Source organism: Sapajus apella, unplaced genomic scaffold, assembly GCF_009761245.1.
Source record: "Sapajus apella isolate SASKATOON/1434 unplaced genomic scaffold, GSC_monkey_1.0 scaffold128, whole genome shotgun sequence".
Classification (NCBI taxonomy): domain Eukaryota; kingdom Metazoa; phylum Chordata; class Mammalia; order Primates; family Cebidae; genus Sapajus; species Sapajus apella.
In genome coordinates, this window is record NW_022437068.1 from 4,255,142 (window position 1) to 4,268,153 (window position 13,012).

The 13,012-nt window shown below is 38.8% G+C and overlaps 1 protein-coding gene and 1 long non-coding RNA gene across 12 annotated transcripts in view; both read left to right on the forward strand.

Annotated features, from left to right (window-relative positions):
• TMCC1 (transmembrane and coiled-coil domain family 1) overlaps window positions 1-13,012 on the forward strand; it is a 255,819-nt gene that overhangs the window by 145,560 nt on the left and 97,247 nt on the right. The gene's annotated exons all lie outside the window — the stretch shown is intronic.
• On the forward strand, window positions 3,182-3,768 carry LOC116539430. Its single transcript, XR_004264041.1, has 2 exons — window positions 3,182-3,328; window positions 3,635-3,768. It is a non-coding gene; the product is annotated as an uncharacterized LOC116539430 (long non-coding RNA).

Sequence of the window (13,012 nt, forward strand, 5' to 3'; positions counted from 1 at the left end):
ATATAATATACTAACATTTTGTATTAAATATGGATGATTGGAAACCTTGGTGATGATAAGGAAGGTGATATATATGTGTGTATGCATGCTATTATTTTCTTTAGAAAGTGGTGATGTTATACTGGGCACAGTGGTGTGTGCCTATAGTTCCAGCTACTTGAGAGGCTGAGGTGGGAGGATCACTTGAGCGTAGGAGTTTGAGACCAGCCTGGGCATTATAGCCAGACCTCATCTCTTAAAAAATAATAAAGAGACTGGGTGCAGTGGCTCACTCCTGTATTCCCAGTGCTTTGGGAGGCTGAGCTGGGAGGACTGCTTGAGCCCAGGAGTTCGAGACCAGCCTGGGCAACATAGAGAGACCCTATTTATATTAAAAATAAAATTAGAAAAGGAAAAAGAAAATGGTGAAGTTAAATGGGTTGTATTAACTTAAAAGTACTTGATGTTTCTAAAAACTACAACAGCCAATCTTTTTGCCACGTTCCTATGTTCTCCCTTGAAATTACTACCAGAGCTCCTTGACCTCTAGACACCTACTTGGTACCAGTATTAAAAGGTGAAATTGTAACGTTCACGTATCTTAGCAGCAATGTAAGCATCTATTTTGTATCTAACTTGGTACATGGAACACAATATGAGTCAGAATTAATCCAGAAACTTAAATAATTTCAAAGAAAGTCTTTTAAAATCATACTCCTACATGTCACTGAAATTAAGGAGGCTTTTCACTGTGGACAGCTTCATTAGATACTATTATGACTGTGCTTGTTTTTTTAAAAAGCAAGTGCACTTGGTGAATGAAACCTACCAGAATGCAGAGAAATTACATTTTATGAAACGGTGAAGTTATTTTAAAAAGCTTGATTGGAAAATGGGTTAATAAATAGCAAGCAGTTTGTGACTTCAGTTAATTTTATTTTTGAAGTTCTGAGTCAAGATTTTTTTCTTTAGCAGGAATGGGCATTTTGCAGATAGGTTAGCTTATTTTCCAGCTATGGTAGCCTTTTAGTAAGTCAAAGAATTCATAAATTGTTTAGAATGAAGAGACCTTTTTTTATCCAAAAGAATCAATGGTTCATTGTAATATAAAAATTTTATCAGTATTTCTAATTCTGATACCAGTCATGCATATTCCATGGTGCCATTTGTATAATGTTACTACAACTCTATTTTGTCACTTAATGATTTAATTTTTTGCTCTAAATACACCACATAAACATATAGAGGAGTAGCTACTTAATTCCACAGATTTACCATAGGAGATATGCTGGAGTAAAGATGACACTTTTCTACAAAAATAGTCTTTTATGGAATGTTTAATTCCTTCCTTATCCCAGTCCCTGTAGAATTCTCAGCTGATCATTAAGTTCAGATGTACAGATTACAAGCAAATCTTCCTTAGAGACTTGGTTCAACCGAGATTTTTTTCATAAGAAGCTTCAAAGATAAGGAAACAAAGTGAGACTTGTCTATGGGACTATTTCATGGAGGAGTGACTTTTTTAAAACAGCTTTTAAAAATATAATTCTTATACCATATGCTTCACCTATTAAAAGTATACAGTCCGTGGCTGTTAGTAGATTCACAGAGTTGTGCAACCATTACTACAATTTTAGAACATTTTTATTATCCCAAAAGGAACCCCTGTACCTGTTAGCCATAACTGCCCAATCTCCTCATTATCCCAATCTCCTCATTCTCCCCCAGCCCTAGGCAACCACTAATCTATATTCTATCCCTATAGACTTGCTTGTTGTGGACATCTTGTATTAAGGGAATCATATAATATATTGCCCTTTGGGAATTGCTTTTTTCCAGAAACATGTAATACATGGTCCTTTGGATCCGGCTACTTTTATTTAGCACATTGTTTTCAAGGTTTATCCATGTTGTAATATATTTCTTTCCTTATTGCAAAATAATATTCCTTATGTGGATAGATCACATTTTATTTATTCATTTATCAGTTGATGGACTTTATGTTATTTCTACTTTTTGGACAGTATGAATAGTGCTGCTGTGAATATCTGTAGAAACATATGTATTCATTTCTCCTGGGTATATACATGTAGGAGTAGATTAATCATCTAGGGAATTGCCAAACCGTTTTCCAAAGGTGCTGTGTACCATTTTCCCACTAGCAATATATGAGGGTTCCAATTTCTGAACATTCTTACCAATTCTTATTATTGTCTGTTTTTATAGCCATCCCAGTGGGTGTGAAGTATCACATTTTTATTTACGTTTCCTTGATGGTTAATGATGAAGCCAAGCATCTTTTTATGTGCTTATTGGCCATTTGTATATCTCCTTGGAAGAAATGTCTGTTAAGGTCCTCTGTCGTTTTTTTAATTGGATTTCTTTTTAATATTGAGTTATAATTTTTTATATATTCTTTGTACAAATTCCTTATCAGTTATATGATTTGCAAGATGATTTCCTCATTCTGTGGTTTATCTTTTCACTTTGTTAATGGTGTCCTTTGAAGCATAACAGTTTTTAATTTTGATCATGTCTATTTTATTTTTTCTTTTGTTGTTTATGTTTTTGGTGTCATATCTAAGAAACCATTGCCTATCCTAAATCAAGGACCAGGAAAAAAACAAACAGATTCATTGACTAATTTAAGATCACAAAGATTTATACCCATGTTTTCTTATGAGAGTTTTAGATTTAGGTCTTTCATCCAAAAGATCAAGACTATTCATCTTTTCCCTATGAGTTATCTTGACAGAGGAAGTGATTCTTAAGCATTGTCTTTAAAGGAGAAATGTAAATAGCAGAAAATACAGCATTCCAGTCTGGCTTCTAGGCAAATTATGTGAAGTGTGTGAGGTTAAGATAAGATATTTGGATCAGAGAGGCATTTGCCTGTGGTGTATATAAGTAAGAGTTAAAATATGGAATTAGAGAGTGAAGTTGTAGTGGTAGAAGTCTGTAAAGAAATAACTCGTAGCTGGGCGTGGTGGCTCACGCCTGTAATCTCAGCTCTTTGGGAGGCTGAGGTGGGTAGGATCTTGAGGTCAGGAGTTTGAGGCCGGCCTGACCAACATGGTGAAATCCCATATCTAGTAAAAATTAAAAAATTAGCCTGGCATGGTGGCATGTACCTGTAGTCCCAGCTACTCAGGAGGCTGAAACAGGAGAATTTGTTGAACCCAGGAGGCGGAGGTTGCAGTGAGCCGATGTCATGACACTGCACTGCAGCCTGGGTGACAGAGCAAGACTCCGTCTCAAAAAAAAAAAAAAAAAAAAAAAAGAAAATAACTCGCGATCTCAACCTTTTCTGTTGAAATAAGTTGTAGAATCTTCAGTGATTATAATAAGTGTATGGAAGGCTGGGTGCGGTGGCTCAAGCCTGTAATCCCCGCACTTTGGGAGGCCGAGGCGGGTGGATCACAAGGTCAAGAGATCGAGACCATCCTGGTCAAAATGGTGAAACCCCGTCTCTACTAAAAATACAAAAAATTAGCTGGGCATGGTGGCGCATGCCTGTAATCCCAGCGACTCAGGAGGCTGGGGCAGGAGAATTGCCTGAACCCGGGAGGCGGAGGTTGCGGTGACCCGAGATCGCGCCATTGCACTCCAGCCTGGGTAACAAGAGCGAAACTCCATCCCAAAAAAAAAAAAAAAGAAGTGTGTGGAGAAATGGAGAGAAGTTCAAGTATGTGAGAGCTGTCCTAAATTTATAAGCTAAAGCCCAAAGAAAAGCAGTTAAAGCAGAGATTGAGCATAAGAAATGTAACTTATAATTTTTTTTTCCCCAAATAAACATAGCAGCACAGAATTAGAGACAGTTAACTCAGTGGCAAAGTAGTAGAAAGATTGTTAGTGAAATGTCAGAAGTCCTTAGTTCTAATCATAATCTGGATTAGGTATGTGACCTTGAATAAATCATGGCCTTCTGAATGGTATCTTACCTTTACTGAGGTTCTAACATACGCAGGACTTTTGCAAGCCTCAATCTTCTCTTTTGTAAAATGGAGATAATTGGAAACTTTTATAAAGAGCCATAGACGTAGAAGGGATTATTATATTTGAAATTTGGAAATTATTCAGTGCAGTACTACTAGTAGCAGCTGATAGTACATGTGTCTTTACACAAAACAATTATGTAAGGGATGCTGTATCCTGGTTCTGATGATGAAGAAACTAGTATTTGGTGATTATGAAAGTTATACTGTTATGGTCAACAGAGCAGTGATTCTAATCCAGTTCTTCCTGATTTCTTTATATCACCATGATTTTTGCTTGAAAGATAATAGATCCTGGTGGATGAGTATGGAAAGGGAATAGGATACTAGCAATGAGACTAAAATTGTTAGACATATTAGACATGAAAGCTTAAGATATAATTCCAAAGGGGCAATGAGTCCTGAGATTGGTGATATCATAGGTGAAGTGGAAGAGTGCCATATGTTAATAAGGTTAAAGGTGTATGCTGTCTGACTAACTTATAAGTACCAGAACTAGATGTTGTAAAGCACAGTCAAATAATAGTTTCCATGTGTGTGTGCTAGAATCTGAAATTTTTGTTCAGGAGTCAAAGAAAAGACAGAAGACGAGTGAGATAATGAAGTCACAATTGGGAGCAGATGTAAGTACAAGAGGCCAAAATAAACTACAGCTTATAGAGATGGGTAGACTTTGTTTGAATTATGAGGAAATCCCTTCTTAGAATTCTCGTATTTTTGCTCTTTGAAGACCCTTCTCACCCCACCAATAAAGGGCCTGTGGTTACTTTCCCATTGTTATGGAACTAAGCATCCCTTCAGTATTTCATAGCTCTGATCCTAGCCCTTTGCATACTTCTTACCCTTCTGGTGGTTGAGTTGAGAACTCCCATGAGCTGGGAAACATTATTTGAGAATATATGCCTGAAAGTCATACCAGAAAGAAAAGTACAGAAAAAGAGCAGAACAATTTTTATTCCTTGATTTATCCTATCCCATTGCCTTTTTAATGATGAATACAAAGCTCAAGCTTTACTTGGGCTACTAAGTTATCAAGCAGTGGACATTCTTCTCTTGAACAGAGCTGAGGTATGGAGATGTCGTCAGCTGGCACAGGGGAAGCAAAGAACTTTGAACTCTAACTCTGATTAGCAAACTTGCAATTTCTGCATAGAAATTCGTAGTGATTGGTAGCTAGTAGAATACATCTGAGATGGAAGTATGGAACAGGAAAGATAACTAGTATATATTGGGCCCAGGCTTCATGCAAGGCAGACTGAAACACTTGGAGACTAGGAAGTCTTAAGATATCGCAAAGACCTGAGCTGTTCTCATTTACACTGTTCTGTTTCTCTGAAATGTCAGGACTAAGATTCAGAAGAAAGGACAATTGAGTTGAGAAACATTATTCGAGAGAAAACTAATGCTGTATGCTAACCTTGCATGTACGTGCATGTGTGCTTAATAAATGATAAGAAATAGTAAAAGAGGGAACCAAAAGTAAGATTCTTAAAACTTGTTTACCCTTTTTCTATGTAGTATTTATTTAAGATCAGGGAATCTGAAATTGGACTCCCCAGATTTTCACAATATTTCCTTCTTCTATTAACTTATGCAACAGGGCATTGAATTTGTTAGGTGTAAAAGGAAACTAATAGTGGGGACAAAATTTTTTAGGCGGTTTTATATGGAGATTATATGCTAATTACCAGACTGCTTCCTATTGAGTTCAATCTTGTGTGCCAACCAACTTTTGATAAAAACCGAGATTAGATACCTAATATTTGGAAATATGCTAAGGGACCTCCTCCCTATCTGTTGCCTAGACTGTCCCTCTTCCAGTATCAAGTCAGGTTACCAGAAAGCTGCAGACTTAAACTGTGTTCCTTCAGCTCACGTAGAAACTCACTGAACTATGATTTTGTAATAAGCCCTTGGTTATTGTTATAGATGATTATAAGAATCATCTGTGGGCCAGATGCAGTGGCTCATGTCTATAATCTCAGCACTTGGGGAGGCTGAGGAGAATAGATCACTTGAGGTCAAGAGTTCAAGACCAGCCTGGCCAACATGGTGAAACCTCATCTCTACTAAAAACAGAAAAATTAGCCAGCTGTGATGGCACATGCCTGTAATCCCCGCTAGTCAGGAGGCTGAGGCATGAGGATCTCTTGAATCCAGAGGTGGAGGCTGCAGTGAGCCCAGATCGTGCCATTGCATTCCAGCCAGAGCGACAGAGTGAGATTCTGTCTCAAAGTAAGACTTATCTATGAAGGATGTCTTCTTATCTTTTAAAAAAACAATTCTTAAAGATTTTAGTTAGGCCAGGCATGGTGGTTCATGCCTTTAATCGCAGCACTTTGGGTGCCCAAGGTGGGGGTATCTCTTGAGCCCAAGAGTTTGAAGTCTGTCTGGGCAACATGGCAAAACCCCATCTCTTCAAAAAATACAAAAATTAGCTGGGTATGGTGACTCATGACTGTAGTCCCAGCTAGTAAGGAGGCTGAGGTGGGAGGATCACTTGCCCAGGTGACAGAGGTTGCTGGGAGCTGAGATTGCACCATTACATTCCAGGCTGGGTGAAAGAGCAAGACTCTGTCTTAAAAAAAAAAAAAAAAAAATTAATTATTAGTAGTTCTTATATAAAAGTCCATGTATAAATTTCTTCTCCAGTTAAGTGGAGATAAATTCTATTCTTAAACACTTTTTTTAATAGCTAATGAAAAAAATTACAATGAAACCATCATATCTCCATTTTTGCTTTGGTTGCCAGAAAACTCAAAATTGTTTTGTTGCAGTAGCTAGCCTTAGTTCATGTTTCTAGTTCAATTGTCTGCTTCCTTGTTCTACATTATATGTTTTATTCTTTAATTATAGTTTTTATTGAATTTTTAAGAAACAAATAAATTTTACAAGTCATTTTAAATTCTTGTTTGGAAATAAAGTGGATTATGGATTAGTAACTGGTACTGCAACAGAATTGTATAATACATGAAGATCTATTCCAAGAATACTGCTTCCTAATTAATGTAGTGCTTGAGCAGAGATTGCCTTTTCAAACATACAGTGTTAGAACTGAAGAGCCAAATGTGAAAATTGAAAGCTCTTTTTTCTTTATTTTCTTTATTTATTTATTTATATTTTATTTTATTGATTGATTGATTGGCAGAATCTCACTCTCTTACCCAGGCTGGAGTGCAGTAGCACAACCTCAGCTCACTGCAACCTCTGCTGCCTTAGTTCAAGCAATTCTCCTGCCTTAGCCTCCTGAGTAGCTGGGATTACAGGTGCCCACCACCACACCTGGATAATTTTTGTGTTTTTAATAGAGATGGGGTTTCACCAAGTCGGCCAAGCTGGTCTTGAATTCCTGACCTCAGGTGATCCACCTGCCTCAGACTCCCAAAGTGCTGGTATCACAGGCGTGAGCCACTGTACCTGGCGAAGCTCTCTTTCTTTTCAGAAAGAAGTACAGTTGTGGAGTTTATGTGTATTTTTCCTTCCCTAACACATATAATTCATAGATCAATGGCTTCTAGTTTGTGGGCTTAGATCTTAGTTACACTAGAACTATTTTAAGTGTTCAACTTTTTAATATCACTGAATATTAGATGATATCAAAGAATTATGGTAAATTTAGCAGGTGTGAGAATGATACTGTAGTTATTTCGAAGAGTGGCTTTAAATTTTAGAGATACGTGCTGAAGCGTTTTGGTGTGTGTGTCTTAGTTTATAGGGCTATTATAACAAAATGCCCTAGACTGGGTAGTTTAAAAACAACAGAAATTTATTTCTCACAGTTCTGGAAACTGGGAAGTTCAAGTTCAAGGTGCCAGCAGATTTGGTGTCTGGTGAAGGGCTATTTCTCATAGGTGTTGCCTTCTTGCTGCATCCTCACGTGGTGAAAGGGGCAAGAGAATTCCCTCAAACCTCTTTTTTTTTTTTGGAAACAGAGTCTTGCTCTGTTGCCCAGGCCGGAGTGCAGTGGCACGATCTCCGCTCACTACAAACTTTGTTTCCTGGGTTTAAGCAGTTCTCCTATTTCAGCCTCCCGAGTAGCTGGTATTATAGGTGTGTGCCACCATGCCTGGCTAATTTTTGTATTTTTTTAGTAGTGATGGGGTTTCGACATGTTGGCCAGGCGGGTCTCAAACTCCTGACCTCAGGTGATCCACCCACCTCGGCCTCCCAAAGTGCTGGGATTACAGACGTGAGCCACTGCGCCCAGCCCCACTCAAGCCTCTTTTATAAGGCAGCAATCTCATTCATGAGGGTGAAGCCCTTATGACTTAATCACTTTCCAAAAGCCCCACCTTTTAACACTATCCCATTGGGTATTGGGTTCCAACATACAAATTTTGGGGAGACATGCAGACCATAGCAGTGTGGAAGATCATATGTAATTTAAGTGGTTTAGGAGTGTGTATGTCTGAAGGTGAAGCAAATACAGCAAAAGGTTAACAGTTGTTGAATATAGGTGGTAGGTATATGGCTGTTTATTGTAACATCTTTTCTGTTGTTTTTTTTTTTTCGGTATATTTGAAATTTTTATAATTAAAAGTTAGAGAGGGTGCTCATACTTGAAAAGAATTATTTGTCATTACTAGTCCAACCTTCATTGTTTTAAAGGAGAAGTTTCATCACAGTGATTCAACGGCCTAGACTTGTTTTTGCCTAACATTGTACGACTAACATAAAGGGTTAAGTTAACTAAAGTATTAAACAATTGTGTGATAACATTATTGCCACGGTTTTCACTATCCTGAATGACTCTACAGTGTAGCATTCTGGCAGGCTCCATAGGGGATACAGACATGTCCTACCAGTTGCAGATGCAGATGAGTCAGCAGAATTGATAGTTTTCATTTGTGCCAGTAGATACCAAGCGAACATGGTGATCACTTGCTTATCTGCCTCATAGTCCCTGCACGAGATCCACAGCCTCAACCCTGGTGACCCAGCAGATTTTTGGGTAATTTGTAAGATCACAAAAACAAATTCCCTACTTTTTTCCCCAACAAATCATATTAGAGCCAGCAGACGGTATAGAATGAGTAAAACTCCCCTTTCTACTCTGGCCAAAGTATATTACTTAAGGTCTACAGATAAGAGCAAATCTTTTGGCTTTACTCCATGTAGACTTTGCTTTTCCTGCAGTTCCAGGAGTCCCCCCAGAAGGTAGACAGGCTTCCAATGTGTTCCCAGCTTTGAGCAAAATCACTGCCAGGCTACAAGATGTGCCAAATAACTTGCTGTTCTGTATTGTAGCAGAGGTATGTGGGGAAAGCAGAGAGCTTGTAGACAGCTGCTCTTCTCCTTAGTGTCTTGAGTCATGAGACTCTTACTTAGGGTATAACAGAAGCTAACCTGTTTTTCACTTGCTGTCTTAAAAGCAAACTTTTGAAACGTATTTAAATATTCATAATCCCTGATTCTCTTCGCCTTTTTTTTTTTTGAGACGGAGTTTCGCTCTTGTTTCCCAGGCTGGAGTGCAATGGCGCGATCTCGGCTCACCACAACCTCCGCCTCCTGGGTTCAAGCAATTCTCCTGCCTCAGCCTCCTGAGTAGCTGGGATTACAGGCACGTGCCGCCATGCCCAGCTAATTTTTTGTATTTTTTTTTAGTAGAGACGGGGTTTCACCATGTTGACCAGGATGGTCTTGATCTCTTGACCTCGTGATCCACCCGCCTCGGCCTCCCAAAGTGCTGGGATTACAGGCTTGAGCCACCGCACACGGCCTGCCTTTTTTTTTTTTTAAAGATGGGGTTTCACCATGATGGCCAGGCTGGTCTTGAACTTCTGACTTCAGGTGATCCACCCACCTTGGCCTCCCAAAGTGCTAGGATTACAGGCGTGAGCCACCGCGCCCGGCCCGCCTTTTTTTTTTTAAAGAGAGTCTTGCCTCTGTTGCCCAGGCTGGAGTGCAGTGGCATAGTCATAGTTTACTGCAGCATGAACTCCTGGGCTCAAGAGATCCTCACACCACAGCCTCCCAAGTAGTTGGGACTGCAGGTGTGTGCCACAACACCTGGCTATTTTTTTTTTTTCCTTTTTTTTTTTTTGTAGAGATGGGTGTCTCACTGTGTTGCCAAGGCTGGTCTCAAACTCTTGACCTCAAGCTATCCTCCTGCCTCAGCCTCTCAGAGTGCTGGGATTACAGGAGTGAGCCACCATACCTGGCCTTTCTTAGCCTGCTTAAACATTGCTTCTTTAGCCAAGTGTGCATGTGTTTAGCTAACATATTGTTAGAATATTATTCTTTCATTAAACACTTGAATGTTTACAATGTAATGTATATATGTTTTCATAGTTTTTTTTTCTTTGATTTTTGTGTTCTATTTTTAACATAAAAATACAGGGATTAACTGGTGACGGTATGCATGAAAAATGAAAGATAGAATAACATAAGAGACACTTAAACACAATTACCAAGCTTTTCTTTTTTTTTTTTTTTTTTTTTGAGATGGAACTTCACTCTTGTTACCCAGGCTGGAGTGCAATGGTGCGATCTCGGTTCACCGCAACCTCCGCCTCCTGGGTTCAAGCAATTCTCCTGCCTCAGCCTCCTGAGTAGCTGGGACTACAGGCGCGCACCACCATGCCCAGCTAATTTCTGTATTTTTAGTAGAGGCATGGTTTCACCATGTTGACTAGGATGGTCTCAATCTCTTGACCTCGTGTACTTTCTTTTGTGTACCATTCCTCAATCCATTCTCCTTCTTCAGAGACAAGTACCATCCTGAATTTAGTGTTTTTCATTAACATATATGTTTTATTGCTTTGTGTGTGTGTGTGTGTGTTTTGAGACAGAATCTCCCTCTGTCACCCAGGCTGGAGTGCAGTGATGCAATCTCAGCTCAGTTTAACCTCTGCCTTCTGGGCTCAGGCAGTCCTCCCACCTCAGCCTCTCAAGTAGCTGGGACTACAGGCATCGGCCACCAAGCCCAGCTAATTTTTATATTGTTTTTAGTGATAGGGGTTTTCCCTGTTGCCCAGGCTGATCTTGAACTCCTGAGCTCAAGCAGTCTGCCCACCTCAGCCTCTCAAAGAACATATATGTCTATATACTTGTATTGCACATACATGTGTCCATAAATAATATATAGTTTTGTTTTACATGGTTTAAAATTTTACATGAATGATTCTCTTTTACATTTTATGCAAGTCTATATATAAAAAATTTCTTTATTTTCACTTGATGTCATGCTTTTGAAATTATTTACATTGATACATATAGTTCTGATCTACTTGTTTTATAGTATTCTGTTTTATGAACATACCACTGTTTGTTGGTTGATTCTCCTGTTAATGGACATATAGTTTTCAGTATTTCATTGATTCATAAACAGTGCTACAGTGAATACTCTTGAACATGTCTTCTTATGCAAATATATGGATTTCTCTAGTATATACTAATTTATCTAGTACTTCCTAGGAATGGAATTACTGGGTTGTATTTAAATAGATATTCATGATATTCATCTATTTAATTATTGCTAAATTGCTATCCAGAGTGATTGTGCTGACTTAACGCCTGTCAGTAGTGTGTGAAAGTTCCCATTGATCTGCGCCTTCACAAACACTTAAAATTTTTGCGTGTTTGTGGATGTGAAATGGTGGTATCTACACAGTTTCTTTCTACATATTGATTTGCTGATAATTGGGCAAAGCTTCTGAAAGCCAGTGGAGCTGATTGACATCCTCGATTTTTTAACTCAGGAAGTATTAGTGCTTAATTATACAAATAGGCAATAGGCTATTCTGAGGAATGCTGCTTGCTGGTGAAATAGTCTGTTTTCAAGAGCATTTAAAAAAAAAAAAAAAAAAAACTTAGGAATTCTATACCAGAATAACTTTAGGGAAAATGTTTTCCCTTAGGGCATTTTCACTTTCCAGATTTTTCATTGTTGCTCCCTTTTCCTCCAATGATTCTCTTAGCTCTTCTGACTCATACTATTCAGGTCATGAAAGAATGAAATGTTCAAAACCTTACTGACAAATTATACTTGACAGCAGAATAAACTCACATCTATTAAGAGGCTTCCATGGTTTTTACTGCTATCGCTTTGATTACTCCAATAGTGAAACTGTTGAATCTGTTTGTTAGAAGCCAAGGTAAGAAAGCAGAGAATAGTCTGCCACTGAACTGGTAGCATCTGTTTTATAATTATCTGGTGACTTTTCTAGAGAAGATGTGTAAAGGCTGTGTTGTTTCATGTGTACCACACTTAAATGATTGCTTCTTAAGTTGCATTGTACTCCAGTTATATATTTTTGTGTAACAATTCACCTCAGAACTCAGTAGTCTAAGATTCCAGTTATGGGTAGGATGGAGCAAACACATTTTGTCTGTCTTTTCTACTGAACTCAGCTAAAATATCTGGCCTAGAGCAACTATTTGAGAACTCCAAAAGACATATCTTAAAAGTTGCATTAAGAAGTTGCAGATTTTGGGCCGGGCGCGGTGGCTCACGCCTGTAATCCCAGCACTTTGGGAGGCCGAGGCGGGTGGATCACGAGGTCAAGAGATCGAGACCATCCTGGTCAACATGGTGAAACACCGTATCTACTAAAAAAAATACAAATAATTAGCTGGGCACGGTGGCGCGTGCCTGTAATCCCAGCTACTCAGGAGGCTGCGGCAGGAGAATTGCCTGAACCCAGGAGGCGGAGGTTGCGGTGAGCCGAGATCGCGCCATTGCACTCCAGCCTGGGTAACAAGAGTGAAACTCCATCTCAAAAAAAAAAAAAAAAAAAACAAGAAGTTGCAGATTTTGAAGCACTGTTGAACCAGGATTTATCATTTTCCTCTCTCTGGTATCCCCAGGCTTGAACTCAACACAGCCTAAAGCCACTCAGTGGACATTAATGTAGAGAAAAGAACTCTAGGAGAAGCCTTCAGTTCTGGTTCAAGGAATGAGAAGGGGATATTGTAATACTAAGAGAAAGTACAGAAACTTTTTGTTTTTCTTTTTTCCATTTTCTTTCCTCTATTCTCTTGCATCATGAACCTCAAGCAGTCCTGCAGTGATAGCAGATTGGGATCTAGCAAGAGAT